Source organism: Solea senegalensis, unplaced genomic scaffold, assembly GCF_019176455.1.
Source record: "Solea senegalensis isolate Sse05_10M unplaced genomic scaffold, IFAPA_SoseM_1 scf7180000013365, whole genome shotgun sequence".
Lineage (NCBI taxonomy): Eukaryota > Metazoa > Chordata > Actinopteri > Pleuronectiformes > Soleidae > Solea > Solea senegalensis.
The window spans coordinates 44,378-55,217 of record NW_025320810.1 but is presented as its reverse complement, the minus strand read 5'-3'; the positions used below and the strand labels follow the sequence as shown (position 1 = coordinate 55,217).

Genomic DNA, 10,840 nt, shown 5'->3' with positions numbered 1-10,840 from the left:
ATCACGTTCTAAGTTTATACAGGACACTTAGAGTCAGAGATGTGTGATGATGACATGTTCATAGGACTATGATGTCATTTATAGAAGCAGCAGCAGAGACTGTTGATACAAGTTATACTGATAAGCACTTTTAATGATGGCATCATTATAATAATGCTGATGATCTATTCACACCATATTCATATATATTCATATTCACACCCTGAGTGTGAGAGAGTGCAGTCCAGGTCTACAGCAGCATAACCAAGAGCTGCTCCAGGTTTATCAAAAAGGAAATATTCCTCTATTTAAATATTCATATTTCATTGCTCTTATGACTTCTCATGTGTGACATGTCAGGTGTCAGCCTCGTTTCACAGCTGTTATATTTAGTGTTAGTCCAGTTTAGTTCTAGTTATTTTAATCACAGAACAGGAAGTGCTGCAGGAAACGGCTTGAATTAAAAAACAGAAGAAGAAACCTGTTCTAACGGAAGCATTTTTAATCTGGTCCAAGGATGAGGATGAGGATTAGACGTGAGTCATGGCGTCCGTGTGGGCGCCAGAGGAAATGAAAGACACTTATGGTGGAAGAAAGTATTTAAAAAAACAAAAAACGCAGCATCCAAGACAAGAATGTTTTTTTTTTTTGCATGAAATAACTCAAAAAAAGTTACTTGAGAAAGTTTCTGTATGTTGTTATTAACCGTTTAGGTCGGTATAATACATGATGTATTTGTTTGTGTTTCCATAGCAACAGTACCAAAATGACCAGCCCCAAGTTTGTCCAACAGTGAGATAAAGACGTGAAAATGTTCTGGAGATATCGTAGACTAAAACTGACGTAGTTTTTATCAGGTTTGAAGTTTGTAAACAAATAAACAAGAGCTTAATTTTATGAACTGGTCCTTCAAAGTCCAGCTCTTTGAAACAAAGCCTGGATGGTTTGTGTCCATGAAATGTGAAAGTTATAACTTTGTCATAGAGTGAAAACAAATACATCATTGGAAAGGTCTCAGCCTGGAGAGTAACATATGTCAGTATGAAGACTCCACATAACTCCAGCTTTTAAATATTGACCTTTAAACGTTCAACTTGGTGCTTACAGAAAGCTTCTAGTATGGTTGTGAATAAGGTTATGAAATGATATTTCTACTGAATATTTGAAATGTCTGGTACAGCCGAAGTAGTAATCATACTCTATCTAGATAAGGTGTGTTAAGAAAGGGCATAGACGTTGCCTTATTTCTGCTATATTCACTTATATCCTAGAAATTGTGTTTTGGGGCCGACAGTTTTGTGTCCTAAAGTAGGGCTTTAAAATGATATTTCCTCAGAACATATAAAATATCTGGTAAAGCCGAGTTAGTAATCACACTGTATCTACATAAGTACAGTCGTTGTTTTATTGCTGTTATTTTCACGAATATCACCAGTGTTTGGGCCGGTAGTTTTGGGTCTGAAATTGACGGTTATGAAACGATATTTCTACTGAATATATCAGATATCTGTTACAGCCAAATTAATAATTGCATGCATATAGATTATCTTTGTTAAGAAAAAGTAGATATTACAGCCAAAAGAGGAGTCGCACGTTACCGGCCATACCGGGTTGAGTCCTTAGCAACCACCATAGCAACGTACTGAGACGTGAAACAATCAGTAGGGACTTATTATAAAATCATAGCGCCTACATGCTGTGAAAGGTCAGAATAGTCACTGTCTGGTGAATATTTCACCACCTATAGTGAGGCCGGCTAAGCTTTCCTCAATAAAATATAAAAAGTGGGAGGGGGCGCAGGGGGTTCCCTTCTGGGAGCGCATGACGTCACTGGGAATGCCCACTGATGTAAACTCGTCTCACAGCCTTATTATCCGCCTAGTGTGTATCTGAGCCACAGAGGTTGCAGACTACTAGTACAGTACCTATGTGGTCATTTGGTTTGGAGGACTGGTTGTTTTTTAAGCACATCAGAGCAAATCATAGTATAGTATAGTATGGCCAGAGTGTGTATAATGTCTATTTGACCAAATGTAGATATCATGAATTAGAATGATAAATATATAAGAGTTACTTTATTCATCTTCAAACGGAAATTTAAATGTCTGTCAGCTCATCTTTTGACTAGTGTAAAGCCTGATGACTGTAGGTGCACAATATCTCCTGTACCTCCGAGTCCTTCAGTGGAGAGAGAGGAGCCTGTTTCTTTGGTCCATCAAGGTGTTAAGTGGTTGATCCGTGTTGTTCAGGATGGCCTCCATCGTCTTCATTGTGTTTCTCTCCACCACATTCCCCCGAATCCATCATGGCTCCAATTACAGAGCCAGCCTTCAAATAGTATTATCTCCAAGAGCAATGTACCAATGATATTAAAGAACGCTTCATTTGGTATTACTTTATTTAGTGCAAATGAACAGCTTTCGGTGGCAATATTTGGTATGCTCAAAAAAAACATATTAAGACATATTAAGACTCACATTCGACCCCTGTGACTGTTTTCCCAATAGTTGTATCGTAGTGGATTTAATGAAATGACAGTATAGTAATAGTCAAGAAATGGTTGTAGAAGAACACAGTGTGGATGCACACTATCATATAAAGTCCTTGTATCCATTCTCTTCCACTTATCCCTGTTTGGGTCACAGGGAAAACATGCGAGCTCCACACAGAAAGATCCCAGGGGAATCTAATCTCCATCTTGCTGTGAGGCAACAGTGGTAACCACCAAACCACCACGTTGGTGTTTTTATGCCATATGGCCAAAATCACAAATGACATTGGTTTCGTGGGGCTTTATAATCTGTACAGTATGTGACACGCTCTGTCCTTAGGAACCAAAGTGTCATTTTCTGCAAACTTAACTTTTGGATGGAAATCATATACAATCATGTTAGCATGTACACTAATCATCCACTAATAAAGGGAGTATAGTGAGAGTAAGGCAGTGATGGACAATTTTAGCATTTTTAAATACGCCTCTTTCTTCTGTACAATGGTGCTGGTAGCAGAGAAGCATGATAGATGGTTTAGAATTTCTGACTGAGACAACTGCAGCCTCTTTATATGCTGTAGCAACCGATAACGTGATAACGGCCAATAACGTAATCATTTCAATGTAATAAAACCAATAACGTAATAAATTGCCAATAATGTAATAAAGTTGTTAAGCCAATAACGTAATAACTTATTACGTTATTGGCCTTGCATTAAAAAAAATCATTTGATAATGTAATAAAATTAGCCTTAATATTGCATCTTGCAACAGATGCTTAAATATCTGACCTTGTAGATACCCCTCCACCCTCAAACCCCCCTCCACAGGAGGCCTAAAGGAGCAATTAAGAGTCCATTTGGATTTCTATGTCACTCTTAGAGTTTCCAACTCTGTGACCATACAGACGGGGTAGTGCGCTGCAGTTTTCAGTATGGTATTGCAATTCACCGCCAGAACACTAGGGGCTGCGGGAATGAGTCGTTAACTGACTAATGACAGCACCGCGGTCTCCATTGGTCTCAGTTGCCTCGACTGATGACGACATTTTTTGGAGGCACACGTCGGGCTACAGAGAGCACTTTGCCAGTATCATAAACAAAGATTATTGGTGTGCATGTGAATGTTCTCAGTGTTGGTATCAAATAAGATATGCTGTGATCACAAGTCATACATACCAGGACTTGCACGGCTCCCACTCCACCAGTTGCAATTTTTGTCCCTATTCAGTTCAAATCTTTGGCTATACCTCCGTCTTGAATACTCTTTCAGGATTATTACACAGATTACATAAAGACTATCAGCACTTTATGACTGTAGATTCTCTAACATGAGAGTTCTAGGAAACGTCAGCAGGTGAATGACTCTGTGTGGGATTATTGAACCTTTAAAACTTTGCATTAGGCAACCCTCTTCACAGGGTAGAACTCTTTGCTCCCTGATACTGTATGTGGGCATTCTGAAAGGGAAGATATGTAGTTATTCTGGTACAGAGCTTGCATGCATCATTGGTAAATGACTGTAATCAATGGACTATAGAGATGGATGAGAGGATAAATATATATGGGCAGTCATCAGTGCTCAAATGAATCAAAATCAATTCAAATGACTGTTTCATAGAAGAGTAGAGCACTTCACAGCAGAGACTAGGGTATTTTTTTTGTCTTTGAAAACCAAGATCACACCAAAATCATGTGTCAGTAGACGTGTCTGTTTACAAAGAATGGACACACTTACTGTATGAATTAAGGGAAATGTGTAGCAATGAGACCAGTGGGGAAAATAAAAGATCACAGTCTCATTCACTGTCAGCTTATGCTCTTACTTAAGAACATCTAAACTGAGACTGAGTGATGACCAAGACTGGACAATGCAAATCCCACACTACAGGACATATTTAAAATGAAAGGTGGAGCATTCAAACTGTAAGCACATTCATTTAGAGTGGCAACAATGAATCAACTATTGATCAACTACTACATTAATCAAGTGTTCATTTATTTCATTAGGATTTTATCCTCTCGGGTCGGTGTGAATACGTTTTACTCCTCTATGACTGTGTGCTGACTGGACTCTCTAAAAGTATTATGGACAAAAATATCTGATTACTTCATTGTGGTATACTTCAATTATATATACAGTATATATATTTTTTTTAAAACCATATTCAGACAATTATGGATTGACATTACAACACACCTTTCCTTTTCCGTTTCAGCACTGCACTGGGAGCAGGACAGCCTTCTTTCACAATGTCATCTATTACTGGAAAAGATATAAAATATGTGATCATGATTAAATAATGTGCTGACTATTACATCAATGTGAATAACATAAACAATCAAATCTATCAGTTTAGAATTGGAGGCTGCTCTTGATGTGTCAAAAGGTATTTAAATGTTGTAAAGCTCCTGTGGTTTTCTATTGCATCAGAGATGCCTGGCAATGTAAGAATACAAGTTCACCATGAAAGCTCATAACATGCTCTTCTTTCGGGATGAATGGCAGCACACAGTGAACATTGTGGGTAAGTTGTACCCTTAAGGATGACCTGGCTTCAGCATGCTATTACAAACATATCTAGCTGCTGAAGTACTGAATTACTTCTACAACCCTTTCGGACTTGATAAAGTGGATGATTTACAGCACTACACTTGTACTTCATATTTAACATTTAACTGTAACATCCTCCACATCCACATTAATAACGTGAAATACTTAAATCAACTCCTGAAAGTGTCTATGTACCTGAAGCACCGGAAGCCATATGAACACCCAGAGACAATGTGGTGCACAGCAAAACACAGCACAGTGCTGTAAACGTCTGTGCTCCATGCTTTATGGACTATGCACTGTAGAGCATCAAATCAGGGCCCTAAGTGTCCTAACACAGTCTTTGTCCCTGGCCTCTGAAGGTGGGAAGGTCAGAAAGAATCCCAGAAACACAGGCGTGATGTATGATATGATATGTAATGTAATGTAAACAGCTTAATGCTAAGACCTGTTTTCTTCTCTAGCCCTTTTTGTAATATATACATTTCTGCCATTCTTGTACACAATGGGATGTCTGGTGCTGAGAATTTATTAACATTTTCACATTGCACAAAGTCATAATATGGTTTTGTGGGGCTTGCCATTTGTTTCCTACATACCTTTTTCTAAAGCAACTGGGGCAGCTGGAGTTCCTTCTGAGGAATGGGAACCAGAGGTTGATGGTCCAGTTGGGGCTGCTGGTGGCCTAGTCAGGAACTTCACTGATGTAGTGGAGGTTGCTGAGGGACAACCTCCACTGGGTCTGGTGGGGCCATTACTGGTCCAGTTGGGGCCCTTCGGGGATCAGGTGGAGCCAGTGTTTGCTGGGGATCTGGTGGAGCTACTGGTCCAGTTGGTTGTTCGACTGGGGCTGATGAGGGTTCATCCAACTGGCGTGTGGCATCTGGTAGGACCCAGTCTGCATAGCAGAGGAACAGGAGTCATTTTACTTTAGTAATATTACTTGAATTAAATTAACAGCATAATCTGCTACAAACAAATCAATGTAGAAACTGAAATATACATAATCATTTTAAATCATCACTTATGGACCACTAGAGGTGGTGTGTGGTAGTGGAGTGACATGCCTACTAAATGAGACCTGCTTAATGAAACGCAGAACCACACGAAATGTGTGGCGATGCCTGCTCGGTCAGATTTTGCTTTCCTCTGGATGTTTATTATTTTGGTGTGTAGTTGCCAATCAATAGAGCACACAGGCATTGATGAGCTACACATCCCATTCTATATCTATTTCTTCTGCAGAGAGCTGCAAAAAAGTGTGTAGGATTGTGTCGTCTGTATTCACACACAATCTGGTGTTATGCAGAGGTGTGGGCCTGTTTATTTGTGCTTTAAAATGTCACTGCAGTGAAACATTGAGTCAATAACATTCCTTTTTAACGTTTCCCCAATTCACTTCACGCATTGCATTCAACAATGATACCTAAAAGGATCATTTGGCACAATGAAATTAAGCTTCCTAAAATTAGATACTACATTTCATTGTATGACAATATATTCCAAGTTGTTTTTGTCAGTAAGTAAACGTCAGTGATGTTTATGTTATAGGAGCAATGTGCAATAAAGTACAACATTTTAAAATTTGCATTTGGTCAGAAAGTGAGTATCCTGCTCATAGTTAAATTAAAAAAAATATATACCACAAAGCATTTTTCCAGCCAGGCTGCTGTCAGCTGAACAGTCAATCACAGTGGACAGCAGGAGAGGAAGATGTTCCATTAATCAAGATTCTCACATTCTCTTGGATCTTTCTGTGTGGAGTTGACATGTTCTCCCCATATCTGTGTGGGTTCTCTCCAGGTACTCAGGCTTCCTCCCACCGTTCAAAGGCATGCATGAAGGGATAGGTTAAGTGTGTGTGTGTGTGTGTGTGTGTGTCTGTATGTTGCCCTGTCATGAACTGGCAAGCACAAGTACTTGTGTGTGTCGGGTACTTGTGCCTGAAAGATGCTGGGATAGGCTCCAACCCACCCTGGCCTCAACAGTGGTAGAGAATGAATGAATTGATGGATGTTAAACCCAGTTTAGCCAGAAAATTGTGTGGACTCAACAGAAATAGCTTTTAACTCTGCTAAGACCAGTGTTACTAACAAACAAAGGTAAGTATACAGCCCTCAATGTGCATCGAGCACTAGGTTTAGGGTGTTGCCTAAAACGCAATGAGTGACGGGAAAAAAGCTGCACATCTATATAGGTTTGTAAAAAAGTTCCATCTCCTCAAACCTCAGAGTTTAAGCATAGCGACAATTCAATTTGTTTCACATGAATGGGTGACCACAAAGCTGAAAACCAAACACAGAAGACTCACCTTTTACAATAAATAACAGACCATTCTTACCGTGAACAAGAAGTCCATAAATGTCCCGCATTCTGTCCACACATGTAGTAGCGTTCGCCTACTAAGTGGCAACGGGGCAGTAACACCTCGGACACCCAGGTGTTTGCTGTCAAGAGCATTGCCCTTACACCCAGGGCCTGCAGTTTTTCAAGCTAAAAAGGACACACACACACACACAAAAGAAAAGTAAGACATAACATTAATATTTAGAACAACATTTGCAAATTGCACTGCAATAAAACAATAAAAAGGAATATCATAGCAATATATTTGCTTCATCTTGGATGTGAGATACAGTCCTGTTTTTTCGGTGTGTTTGGACCCAACTCTCCCGTTTCTCATCAAATTTGGCCAGTTTTTTTAAAGCCTGAGTTTATGTGGCTGTTGCATATTTTGCAGGTTTTGCAAGCTACATTTATAACAGTGCGACAGGCCACACACTGTCTTGAGGTTGACCCCTGGCCTGGCATGTCTGTGAGACAGAAAGATAGACAGACCAACAGAAGACAGAGGGACTGACAGACACAAAGAGAGGGTGTGTGAGTGTGTGTGTGTGTGAGAGAGAGAGACAGGGAGAGAGAGAGCTAGTTCAGTAGAGGAGTGGCTCTTAAAAGAGCCGTTGGGTTGTTATAGGAAAAGCCAAGGAGAGGTAAAGGTAGGAGGGGCTATGGGCTGCAGCTGTTGGACACAAGAAGATAAAAACATGGTCAATTCTCTTGCAGCAAGCCTTATTGGAGTTCACAAAGGGCAAATACTGAATTCTTAGTCATTTCCAATGTGTCAACTACAAGCAAGCTAGCAAAACACAGTGACAATTGTAGACAATACAGATCTTTTTTCTTTTTTTCCTTTTTTTCTTTTATTTATATGTACAGGTTATAACACTGACAATATAACATTGTCTCATTTTCAACCAAGAAACGTATAAGGTAAACTATATGATCTCTATATATTAGTATTTATCTGTTTTTTAATCTTTAAATGACTCTGAGAAGTTGCACACAGCTTTGCTCATTTGAAAACGTGTGACCTCAGTTCTACAATTGTTAAGATAAAAGATTTGATGATGAATAATATTTTTCATGTTTAGAAATGAGAAGTTCTGTTGAATCACGGTCAACAGTGTCATTTGATTTTTGTTTTATTTCAGTTAGCCTGCATATATTTTAGGACAGGGAAAGTCTTAAAGGCAAATGCAGTCCAGTTCATTACTACTTGATTCTGGATTAAAAATGTTCCCATGTTAAAAATACAAAATACAATTTTATTTGACATTTTCTCTTATAGAGCAACACTACGTTCAGTGAAGGAGCAGACCCTGAGCTGAGGAGATGCCACTCGGACACTGATCTGCACAAAAAAGGGGAGCTATGCAAAGCTTGTGGCTCATCTGCATGGTGGAGTACGGTGGTAAGTCCTAAATTATCAAATAATTTTTCATTTCAGCGCTGAAAGGCTTTCATTTCCCCATGAGCCTTATGTATTATTAAATGTGATGTTATTTCTGTTTGTCCTTCCTGACCATGGATAACTGTGACCATCAAACTATTCAACTCATCCATTTGAGTATCAGAAACTCAAAATAAGTAAAGTAAAGTAAACTAATGCTGGAGCCATGTCATCTATGTGTACTGTACTTCATGTGTGTAGAATCTTAAGTCCATGTGTATTTTATTTTCACTCTTGTTGAGAATTTAGATATTGAGAAAAAGTTTCAAGATTCCTGCATTTTTATAGATGCCCCGGATAATAATGATTGTTCTCAGAAGTAATGTAACAATTTGCCTCTCAGACAGGGTTTATTGTTTATAGACAGAAATATTGTTTTGTGTGTTTCTTGAAACGTCTGAATCACTTTTCCTATCTGTCTTTTAGGATACAGTGTATACTTGACTGTGTGAAAAGCAGCCACTACCACTGTTGGTTTTGCACAACAATCATTGCGACCAAACAATATTCCATCAAGCATTTCATAACCTGCTGCAAGACAGCATCCACAGCAACTCCACCATCCACAGCAACTCCACCATCCACAGCAACTCCACAATCCACAGTGACCCTAGCACCTAGGGTCACTCCACCATCCACAGCAACTCCACCATCCACAGTGACCCCAGCAGCCCCAGCAGCAGCCCATCGAAAAAAAATATTGTTGGCAAAGCACTCTAAAACAACATGCGGTTTTTGTAGCAAAACAGCGCTTAGAAAAAACTTCAAAACACACATTGAAAGGCAACACAAGGTGAAATCATTGGACAACAACAGCAGATCACCTCCTTAACTCTGTGTGTGTTGACAGGAGAATTGGAATTTTTGCAGTTTCAAGATCTTTTAAGGGTACTGCACACTACATCCATGCCCAAAAATGTACCTGGGGTAGTAACCCTAGTAGGCCTATATTAAACACACCTTTTTGTGTTTAAGGTGGCAACAGACAGGTTGCCATGATGTTGAAAGTTTGTAAAAACAAATGAAATTATTCAAAACGTTACATTGTACAGAAGTGTGTTCACAGTGGAATTTGTGATGCTATATTGTATAAATGTGATAATTATATCACAAACGTGATATTATATTGTATAAATGTGATAATTATATCACATAAACATGATATTATATTGTATAAACGTGATATTATATTGTATAAAGGTGATAATTATATCACATAAACGTGATACTATATTGTATAAACGTGATAATTATATCACAAACGATATTATATTGTATATTATATCACATAAACATGATATTATATTGTGATAATTATATCACATAAACGTGATCCTATATTGTATAAACGTGATAATTATATCACATAAACGTGATGCTATATTGTATAAATGTGATAATTATATCACAAACGTGATATTATATTGTATAAATGTGATAATTATATCACATAAACATGATATTATATTGTATAAACGTGATATTATATTGTATAAAGGTGATAATTATATCACATAAACGTGATACTATATTGTATAAACGTGATAAATATATCACAAACGTGATATTATATTGTATAAATGTGATAATTATATCACATAAACATGATATTATATTGTATAAACGTGATAATTATATCACATAAACGTGATACTATATTGTATAAATGTGATAATTATATCACAAACGTGATATTATATTGTATAAACGTGATAATTATATCACAAACGTGATATTATATTGTATAAATGTGATAATTATATCACAAAAACGTGATACTATACTGTGTAAACGTGATGTTCAAAGAACTTTTCCAATCGGCATTTATATATTTTAGCAGTTTGGCTATAACATTTCATACTTTACAAAGTGACATTAATTATTCACAAATTTCACAGAAAGTACATTTCTGTGTTCATAAAAGTCAACACGAGTATTTATTCTTCTCTATTCCTGTCGCACACCGGGATAAAAGTCTCTTGTCAACAAGGGTCTGTGGAATACGCGTGTGTAAATAAAGTTTCAAT

The 10,840-nt window shown here is 37.9% G+C and overlaps 1 long non-coding RNA gene across 1 annotated transcript; it reads right to left on the bottom strand.

Annotated features, from left to right (window-relative positions):
* Positions 1-2,359: 2,359 nt before the first annotated feature.
* Positions 2,360-7,512, bottom strand: LOC122760290. Its single transcript, XR_006358364.1, has 3 exons — positions 7,365-7,512; positions 5,623-5,921; positions 2,360-4,735 (listed from the first exon to the last, which is right to left on the bottom strand). It is a non-coding gene; the product is annotated as an uncharacterized LOC122760290 (long non-coding RNA).
* Between the last annotated feature and the right edge of the window lie 3,328 nt (positions 7,513-10,840).